The 9,825-nt window shown below is 55.9% G+C and overlaps 1 long non-coding RNA gene across 2 annotated transcripts; it reads left to right on the top strand.

Annotated features, from left to right (window-relative positions):
• Window positions 1-8,540: 8,540 nt before the first annotated feature.
• Window positions 8,541-9,523, top strand: LOC120676233. Of its 2 annotated transcripts, none has more exons than XR_005675729.1 (2): window positions 8,541-9,037; window positions 9,135-9,523. It is a non-coding gene; the product is annotated as an uncharacterized LOC120676233 (long non-coding RNA). The 2 variants fall into 2 exon arrangements; XR_005675728.1 differs by having other exon boundaries at window positions 8,658-9,033.
• Window positions 9,524-9,825: the final 302 nt, after the last annotated feature.

The following is a 9,825-nucleotide window of genomic DNA, read 5'->3' as shown; positions in this document are numbered from 1 at the left end:
GGGGGGGGCGGCCCGGCGCCGCCGGTCGGGCCGGGCCGGACAACCGGTGGGACTGTGCCGGCGGCCGTGAGCGGTGGGGAAGGCCGGCGGGGGGCGGGTGGAGGGCGGAGCGGTGCGGCCGTGAGCGGTGGGGAAGGCCGGCGGGGGGTGGTGGTCGGCGGGGGTAGGGCTGGGGCAGGGCGGATGGGGTGAAGGAAGAAGAAAGAAGAATGGGGAAGAAAAACAGTATTCACGAGCGACGTGCGAGCGTCCGCTAGCGGCCCCCATGTCGGCGCCGGCCGATGCCGCCGAGTCCTCGCGCGCCCGCCAGCAGCCGGAGGAGCCGTCCGACGAGGCGCCTCAGCGCCGCCGGTGGGTGGCCCTCTGTACCATCACGGGCGGACCGCACCGCCCCGGGGACGAGCGGCACCGCCGCGACCTCCTGCTCGACCTCCACGACCCGCCTCGCGCCTCCACCCTGGTGCTGCGCGCCAACCTCACCAGCTTCTTCCCCATCATCCTCGTCGCCGACTCCTCCTCCGCCCGCCTCCTCGTCAAGGCCGCCTGGGGTAGCGCCCGCATCAACCGCCCCGAGTACTTCCTCTGCGACGCCCGCGCCCGCACCGCCCAGCGCCTCCCCGCCGTGCCCTCCTCCGAGCTCGGCGGCCCCGACGCCTGCCCGCTCGGCGGCCTCGACCTCTGCCCGCGCCGCAGCAACGGCCTCATCGCCGACCCAGACCGCACCGGCCACTTCATGATCGCGCAGCTCCACCCTGCCCCCGCCACCCGCCACGGCTTCATCCTCTTCTACTCCACCGCCACACGCCGCTGGGCCACCAAGCAGCTCGCCTCCGCCCCGGAGCACAAGCGCTGGGGCGCCCACGGCGTCCTCGCCCACGACGGGCTCCTCTGGTGGGTCGACGTCGCCTACGGGATGGTCGTCTGCAACCCCTTCGACGACGCCCCGCACCTGCGCCTCGTCCCGCTCCCGGAGGGCTGCGCCCTGCAGGGCGTGGAGGTAGAGCGCAACAACTTCCACGGCTGGCAAAGAACCCGCGAGTTCCTCGACCAGCGCCGCTTCATCAGGCCCAGCGAGGGCAAGCTGCGATACGTCGAGATCCTCGGCTTCAACTACGACACGGCCGCCGCCGCCGCGGAGCCCCCGAACGACCCCACCGTCAGGATGTGGACGCTCGTCGACCAGGCCGGCCCCAACCCCACCAACACCTGGGCCGGAGTTGGAGTACGAGGCGCCCTTCGCCGAGATCTGGGCCCACGACAGCTACGTCGCCGCCGGCCTGCCGCCGGACAAGGTGCCCAACCTCGCCCTCGTCGACCCCGACAACCACGGCGTCGCATACTTCTTCCACGGCACGCGGCTCTTCGGCTTGGACGTGCGCGCGAGCCTGGTCGTGGCCTGCGACGAATGCGTCATAGACGATGCTCCGATCGACATGGTGGAGGGTGGATACCTATCCTCCCGCTTCGTCGAGGCCTGGGTGCCGCCCGAACCTGGTACGAGTACATACATGATACATACACACACTGGATTCATCATTATTCATGCTCACAGTCTGCTAGATTATTTTCCGATGAGTACTGAAGTTGCATTGATTACCCATATTCTTTTACTTCAGTAAGTTGTGGATTCTGTTTGAAGATTGCATATACAAATCACCATTCCAAGATATTACCACTTTGTTATATTTGCAGTCGAAATTGTAACTGCGTGCTTAGGTTAGGATTGAATTAAACTGCTCTGAACTTTTACTACTGTGAATTAAACTGAAGATGATAGTATTAGTCAACACAGCAGCTACTACTGTCACCATTTACTAGGCATTTACCAATCACGCTTGCTTGTGCAGAATAAAATTGCTCTGAACTTTTGCACTTGCTGTTAGTCAAGAATCTGTTACTACTGTTACCATTTGTTCCTCTTGCCCAGATTCTGATTCATGTCTCTGATTTTTTTATTCAAATTCATGTCTCTGATTTTATTACCATTTATTTGGATTATATATGTTTGCAATTGCTGACCCGGTTCAGCAATATAGGAGTGCTCTATATGATACGACTAGCACCACCTTAATTATTTACTGCTGTTTTACACGCAGATCTGACTCCGCAGATTTTGCGTTACAACGAGGAAAAGGACCGTAAGGTGATCGAATATGTTGAAGATTGGCTGAGCCACATTGAGTGGACGAACCAGGACGTCGTCGGGTGAGACCATCGAGGGCATGGCACCGCCATCTGAACTCTGAAGCATCATCTCCTGACGCGGGTCACCAGGCTGATGAACCGTACATACAGATTTCCTTTCCTTGGGTGGGAGTACATGCGGAGGGTTTTTCTTTCGATCTTGCATGTTTCAGATAGCTAGGTAGAGGAGCGTGCAGCTTTCTGTCAGCGACATCTCTCAGTTCAACTGAGTGTAGTAAGTACTTCAAAAGGTAAGGATTGATGTTATGAACAAGCTTGTGTAGTTCCAGTACTGCAATGTGGTTTCGTCAGAGAGAACATGGTAGCTCTTGCTGTGTTCACCAGCCGATCAGCTAATACGAATGGAATTCAGTTTTGGTTCTCCATCCTGTCCTGTTCGGTCGTTTGCATGCCTTTCGCATCCTGTTACATTTCCCAACATCCCAAATGCCAACAGAGATAGATCAGTGCTGCTGCCATGCATTTACAGTTTTTTGAAGAACTAGGCGTATAGCCCGCGCATTTGCGCGGTTAGTATTGGAAATTCAAAAATTTGCATGTCGTTGTATCTTTACTTAAATATTATACTACTTTTTTACCATATATTACCATGTTCATTAGCGTAAATTATGTCTTATTGTTGGATAAAACAATTCAAATATGATCTACCTATAATAACAATCTGATTTGTTGAGCTTTAATAATATTATGCATATAATTATTTTTTTCTCGTTTTATTTTGATTTATTGTTGTTAGCTTTAGTTTTTATTAATAGTATATGTTTGTAACTGATACATAGCTAAATGACATTTTCTATTTATTTTTCATAATGGCATTGGTGGGTGATTTTTAGTTAGGCACACGGGTATTTTAGGCTAATTTTTATCGTAATGGCAGTGGTGGACTGGTGGTTAATTTTTATTTCTTGTTTTTTGACTGATTGTTGTTAGCTTTAGTTTTTATTAATTGTATATATTTATAACTGATACACAACTAATTTGTATTTTATATTTAATTTTTCATAATGGTATTGGTGGGTGATTTTTAATTAGGCACACATGTATATTAGGCTAATTTTATCGTAATGGCAGTGGTGGGTAATTTTTATTTTTCAATTTTTTTTCCAATTTTCTAGACTTTGAGAGCGAACGTGGAGGCTCCGTTAAATAATAAGATAATAGATATGCAGACGGATGTGTCCTTCAACACTTCATCTTTACCATAGGGCATGTAGATCACGATACACTTCACCTCTACAAACTGTTAATTACATTGAATTCAGTAACTTTCATACGCAGGGGGGTGGTTGCAATTGGCAATTTGCTCCTTCCATCGGTGAGGACTAACTGTAGATTCAGAATAAGGCACAAAGATCCATCATCGCTCTCATTGTATAGTCTGATAGTCAGCGGTTTGATTTGGTTTCTACTGAAAATATAGGAGTGTCTGATGCTGCAATGCGATGCATAGCCAATCTGAAGTCTGAACTAAGAAGTTAGGAACATGCAGAACACTCGGCCTTCGCTGCAATCCCTCTATCACGCTTTGATCCATCGTCCACTTAACGCGGCAAGGAGGCAGGTGGGCGCCGATGAAGGCGGCGACATGGTGTGCGCCGGCGTCCGCGCGCGTCTGCCGACCGGCCGGGCATTGCATTGCCTGGGCCACGGACGCCTTGCCCGGACCAGATCGAGCGAACTTTTCCGGAAAGAAGCAGCGCTGCCATCTCCTGCGTCGTCAACCGGCGAACAACACTCGCCGCCGATCCCGAGCACCGCAGCCGCGCCCCCGCCGTCCGGCCTACATCCCTCTGTCAGACTGTCACGCTTTGATCCATCATTCACTGGACGCGGCGGGGAGCCAGGTGGGCATCGGTGAATACGGCGGCGTGGTGCGAGCACCCCAGCGGCCGCGCGCGTCTGCTTCTCTGGAACGATGAAGCGGAGAGCCAGCGAGGTCTTCCGCACCGTCGATCAGCGGACGCTCGCCACCAATGTCATGAACTGCCGCCGCGCTGCATGGCCCTGGCCGCACGCCGTCCGGCTGCTCCTGCGCCTGCGGCCTGCCTGAGCAAGGCGACATACGAGGACGACGCAGTCAAACTGCTGACTATGTCATCCTTGACCGCCGATCTGGGCCGCAAGTGCTCCATCCAATGGCTCACACAGACCAAGGGGTGGACGGTGTTTGAAATACCGTCCACCCCTGGTCGGTGTTTCAGGCGCCGTCCGCCCCGTGGTGGCCGTGAGGACGCCGCCCCCGCTGCCTGCCGTGGCTCGCCGGAACGCCGCCGCGACCTGGGCGTTGATGGACCTCATCCCTTCCTCCTTTGGGCGCATAGTGTTCAGAGATATAATTGCCGCATAAGTGATGGGCGACTGGCGTCGCGGCGAGACAGCATCCAAAGAGAAGCCAGCCGGCCAGCCATCTCCTCGTCGCCACCGGCGATGCGCATGTACAGGGCCAGCTGTTGTGATCAGCCATGGCGCGCGCCAGCATGAACAGAGCAAAGCTGTTCTCGGAAAGGAGGCTGCCTCCGTCGCAACACACCGCACCGTCCAGGCGTGCGCGTATGCCTGGACGGGATGGTGTCCACCGGGCCCGACGTGCTCTTGCGCGAGACCGGCGTCACGCGGGTGGTAGAGGCACCGTCGGGCGTCGGCGACGCCTGGCGGTGGTGGCCGCGGCCGCGGCAGCGCCCCGCGCAAAAACCCCTTTGGGGGCGAAGGGGAGGCTGTCGGGCGTCGGCTGGAAGATGCAGAGCTTTCTCGTTAGCGACGGGACGGTCCATGGGGGCTAGCTTCTCGTTAACCAGTGGGACAACCTCATCGGATCCTTTCTCCTCCAGACTACTGAGCTTTGATACTGATCCCTAGCACGACCTCTTGTTTCCATTGGACGAAACGAATTGATTGGGGGCTGATTGAGCATTGGTATTTGGTCATTCTAGAAGTAGTCGACATCTGAAATGAAATAACCGAACAGGAGTTACAGGCTGATGTGAATTTTGCTCGGTCGCATGATTTTTTTTTTACATCTTTGCATTGAGAAGCTGAATGCTGAAATGCAAACGAGGGTCAATGTTCAGTTGAAATCTCAGGAAATTGGGAAGGCAAACAATCAAAAGGAACATGAACTAAAGGAATATCAGATGGGCATGAACATTCACTAAAATTTTCTGCCAAGGTACTGAACGACAAGCAGCGCTTTAGCTGCGAACTTTGCCAAGTAGAAGGTCTATGCAACACTTCTATTGAAGAATATGCAGACAGATGTTTCCTCCAACACTTCGTATCTACAAGCTGCTAATTACACTGAATTCAGTAACTTTCATACTGTAGATTCAGAATAAGGCACAAAGATCCATCATCGCTCTCATTGCATAGCCGGTGGTTTGATTTGGTTTGTACTGAAAAATAGAAGTGTTTGATGCTGCAGTGCAATGCATAGCCAATCTGAAGTCTGAACTCAGAAGTTATGAACAAGCAGAACACTCTGCCTACGCTGCAATCCCTGTATCAGACTGTCGCCCTTTGATCCATCGTCCACTAGACGCGGCGGGGAGGCAGGCGGGTGCCAGTGAAGGCAGGGACGCGGTGCGAGCCGGCGGCCGCGCGCGTCTGCCCACCGGCGGGGCATCGCCTTGCCTGGGCGGCTGGGCCCACGGACGCCTTGCCAAGACCAGATCGGGCGAGCTTCTCCGCAAAGAAGCGGCGGCGCCGTCTCGTGCGTCCTCAACCAGCGGACGCTCGCCACCGATCCCGAGCACCGCGACCGCGCTCCCAACGTCCGGCCTGCTATCCTTCTTCAGCGCCCTGCCTGAGCTAGACGAGACCGACGAGACGAGGACGGACTCAGTCAATCCATTGACCGCGATCTGGACCGCAAGTTCTCCATCCAATGGCTGACAGAGATCAAAGGGGTGGACGGTATTTGAAATACCGTCCACCCCTGGCCTGGGTTTCAGGCGCCGTCCGCCCCTGATGGCCGCGAGGACGCCGATCCCGCTGCACACCATGGCTCGCCGGAGCGCCGCCGCGTCCCCGGCGTTGATTGATCTCATCCCTTTCCTCCCGCAAGGACAGAATAGTGTTCAGAACTAAAATTGCGGCATAAGGAGATGGGCTCCACCGACTCAGCTGCATCCGCGCGACCACAGAAGCCAGCCGGCCGGCCGGCCATCTGCTCGTCGCCCCCGGCGCTGCGCGTGTGCATCAGCGCAGAGGCCAGGCATGGTGGTAGTGCCGTCGCCGTGGAAGAAGAGCACAAGCTGATACTGCCTGCCTGTTAATACGCCAAGTATACGTCCAGTTGTCTGCGAGACGCAACGATGGCCCCCGGCGGCGTTCGCCTGGGCTCCGGTTGGCAGCTGCCTAGCTCCTCCTTTTGTTCCGCCGTGGACGACTGACGCAACGCAACCGATTGGTTGGACGGCCGGCAGATTTGATTCGATGCGCTCTGCGTGAGCGTGCGGACCGCCGCCGCCGGTAGGGTACCAGTTGTAGCCAGCACCCCTTTCGGCTGCAGCCTTTTGGCAAGGCGGCTGCCCTGCTGCCGATGAGATCTTTGTTCTTTGCTACGACGACTAGAACCGATTTCTTTCGGCCAACTTGTTTTTCTGCTGACGATCGAATTCCCTACCTTTCTGGACGGTGTATGTGTAAAAAGCGCATAAAAGTACCAGTGAGCACTGAGCGCTGCATTTTTTTTTGTAGCAAGTGCTGGTTTCTTTCTTTTATTCAGTGCTTAATTAGCTGCATTAGCATCACTGTCCTGTCTGCAATGTTACCTGCTCCACATCAGTAGAAGGCTAGAAGCGATTTGGTTGAGATGTTAGCGTCCACTGACCACTAGGCCATCACACACCCCGGTCGGTGACAGCTCGCGTGCTAGCACTTGGCATCTCGCATCGGCCACGCCACCTGACTGAGACAGCCAGTAGTCTGAACCGCCCCAGATGACGCCTGCAGACTGTTGGCTGGGCCACGATGCAACACCTGCATGCGGCCGAACACGCCAGCACCGGCTGTGGCCACTCGCCTAGCTTTCAGGTAGCCGCCGCCCCGCGTGCACGGGCAAGGCGTGGTCCGGGGGGTGCGCCGCGGCGACGGACCTGCTCTGCTCCACCCTGGGCGTCGCGTCGTCCCGGCGGCGGCGCTCGCAGGTCGTTCCCAGCGTAGTTCAGGACGGCCATGGTACTCCGCGTCTCGCGCTTGCGGCCGACGACGTGGGACGCGGCCCAGTTGTTCCGGGACGGGTCCTGGTCGGCCGTCACCAGCACGGAGCACTTCTCGCCGGAGTAGATGAAGAGGCTACTCACCACGACCGGCCTCACGTAGTGCCCGTCGGCCACCACCACCATTCCTCTGCATAGGCTCCCAGTTGCGAGCTCGAGCAACGCCTCCGGGCTGCATCATATCGCATGCTCTCGCTGTCCAGCCTCCGGCGGTGGTGTTGCCCTGCCTCGGCTCCCGTCCCGCGCTTGTCTGATGGGGAAGACAAGGATCTGGTCAACCGTTGACGTGCAATTTACTACGACCCATCTCGGCCGCACGTGGTCGATCCAACGTTCGGAAGCGACCCAAGGGTGGACGGTATTTGAAATACCGTCCATCTCCGGTCGGGATTTCGGGTGCCGTCCGCCTCTGGCTGTCGGCTTGTGGCAAGGACGCGCCGGCTCCGCGGCATGCCGGGACTCGCCGGAGCGCCTCCGTGTCCCGGGCGTCGGTTGATCTCCTCCATCCATGCCTCAATATCGAAGTTGACCCGACGTTAGGCTGCCAACGCGGAGCCGCGGTAGGTCCTCCCCGGCACGGCAGTGAACAGCGCCGGCAAGGGGCACGCAGTCCGGGCGCCGCCGGGAGTAGCGAGCTAGCGAGGAGCAGTTTAACATCCCTCGGCCTGCCGTGATCAGCAGAGACGAAGTCGAGCGGGTCGGACGCGAGCCCGACGGCCTGCTCGTAGACGCTCTGGTGCCACGAGTCCATGAGGAGGACGGTGCGCTCCTCGTCGTAAGCGAAGGGCTCGGCGACGCCGTCCGGCATCGACACCACGAGCATGCCTGATGAGGACGGCGACGTGGTACGAGCTCGGCGGCCGCGTTCATCTCCTAGAGCTGGCCGGCCACCGGGCCATCTCCCTGGCTCCTTGCCCCCCGCCCGGGTCCATGGACGCTTTGCTCAGACCAGAGCGCGCCATCGAGCTGCTTTTGACGAAGAAACGGCAAGGTCTTCCTCTGCATAGGCTCCCAGTCCCAGCTCCGAGCTCGAGCAACGCCGCCGGGCTGCATCATATCGCACTCTCGCCGTCCAGCCTCCGGCGGTGGCGCTGTCCTGCCTTGGCCCTCGGCTCCCGTCCCGCGCTCCCTTGTCTGATGGGGAGGACGAGGATCCAGTCAACCGTTGACGTGCCATCTACGACCAATCTCGGGAGCACGTGCTCGATCCAACGTCCAGAAGGGGCCCAGGGGTGGTCGGTATTCGGGGTGCCGTCCGCCCCTGGTTGTCGCAAGGACGCGCTGGCTCCGCTGCATGCCGTGACTCGCCGGCGAGCCCCCGTGTCCCGGAGCTGCTGGACGGTCCTGACTCCGGCGACCTCGATTCCGGCGAGGAGGACGGGGGCGGACGAGCGGCAGCAGGAGCGCACCTCGACCAGGGGGCATATGCAAAGTACAGGGTCCTCGACCACTGGCCACTGCACGGCCGTCTCTGCCCTTCCTCGTCGCCTGCCAAATCCCGGATGCTCATTCTACTTTGCAATGCAAGGTACACATGCCAATTCCTGATGCAATCGCCAGCGTACCAACCTACCAGGTGTTCGCTACTTTGCCTACAAGAGGGAGGCCAGGGGTGGGTGGGTTCACTAAACCTTCCTTGCCCTTTTTGTTGACAGAACTGTCTCCATCCTTTTCTATACTGTCAACTAAACAAGGTTTTGTGATCTTCGCTAGGTGTTGATCTCACCTTCATGCAGTGTATGGGCAGTGGAGTTTTTTGTGGACGGCATCAAATCCTTTTCAAGATCAGTCAGCTACAGTTAAGAGCAGGGTTCTGATCTGCACCCTTTGGTGCATATAGAAATGTCGCAATGCCAAGGTTTTCAGAAGTGAGGATGCTACAAAGCTGAGGACAAGGATTGGTTATTAGAGTGGAGCAATTTTTTCCCATGTACCTTTTTTTCTTTCTTTAAGGTCCTTTTGCCTTCTGCTCTTGCTTCTTATTTCCCTCATGTACTCTCTCTGATAAGGTTTTTCCTGATTTTTAAGTGTTTGTAAATTATTATTTTTTTACAATAAAAGCTCAGGCAACCTTCAATGGCTGCCGTTGTTTCTCTCAAAAATTGTGGTTTGGCTTGATTCTAACTTTGATCCGGCTTTACATTGTTGCTTTGGAGTCACAGATCAAAGATAACTGAAGATTGTTCTTCAGTATTGAGTGTTGGTGTGGATGGATTTTTATGCTACATTTGACATCAAGAGGACACGCGGAGCTGGTGATGGAAGAGATATCATTTGACATCAAGATCAAATGTTTTGGCAAATTGAGCAAGAATAGAAAATGTCTTTGACAGTTGCCTGACAAACGGTAACTCCTGAAACAAGAGAAACCAATGCCTAGGAAAACCTTCCATTTTATTTTCTA

The sequence above is a fragment of the Panicum virgatum genome, chromosome 5N (genome assembly GCF_016808335.1).
Source record: "Panicum virgatum strain AP13 chromosome 5N, P.virgatum_v5, whole genome shotgun sequence".
Lineage (NCBI taxonomy): Eukaryota > Viridiplantae > Streptophyta > Magnoliopsida > Poales > Poaceae > Panicum > Panicum virgatum.
This window is presented reverse-complemented; position numbering and strand designations above follow the sequence as displayed.